Below are 578 nucleotides of genomic sequence, written 5' to 3' on the forward strand. Positions count from 1 at the left end.
GCCACTGTCTCCAACCCCTCCCAGGGCCACTCATCCCCTAACCCCACCCTTCCCTAGGGTTCTGTCCCCTTCCGGCTGTCTCTCCACCCTGAAAAGTTCTGCTGCTGGCCTGCAGCTGTACTCACCACTGGGAGCTATCAGTGTCCATCTTGGAAGCTCAGCAGGGTCAGGCCTGGTTAGTACTTGGATGGGAGACAACGTTGGAATACCGGGTGCTGTAGGCTTATACCATAGTCTGCAGCAACTGTTACCCTGCACATGTCTGATCTTGTCTGATCTTGGAAGCTAAGCAGGGTCAGGCCTGGTTAGTACTTGGATGGGAGACCGCTTGGGAATACCAGGTGCTGAAGGCTTATACCATAGTCTTTCGAGACTGAAGGTTGCCAACCTTCAGGCACTGAGGCCCAGCACTCACTGGTGCTGGGCTCAGCACTAGCGGTGTGTTGTTAGCACCAGCTCAGGTCGGCGGTGCTGGTGGAGTGCCAGAGCCGTGGCCCATAGGATTGTGCCCTAAGTTCCCATTTCTGCTCTCCAGCTGCCAGAGCTTGCATTAGCACTCACCAGTGCCCCTCCCAGCT

The 578-nt window shown here is 56.4% G+C and overlaps 1 pseudogene; it reads left to right on the forward strand.

The window, feature by feature from the left end:
- The first annotated feature begins 233 nt into the window (after positions 1 to 233).
- LOC136650090 (5S ribosomal RNA) lies at positions 234 to 353 on the forward strand (annotated as a pseudogene).
- Positions 354 to 578: the final 225 nt, after the last annotated feature.

This window comes from Tiliqua scincoides, chromosome 4 (assembly GCF_035046505.1).
Source record: "Tiliqua scincoides isolate rTilSci1 chromosome 4, rTilSci1.hap2, whole genome shotgun sequence".
Classification (NCBI taxonomy): Eukaryota; Metazoa; Chordata; class Lepidosauria; order Squamata; family Scincidae; genus Tiliqua; species Tiliqua scincoides.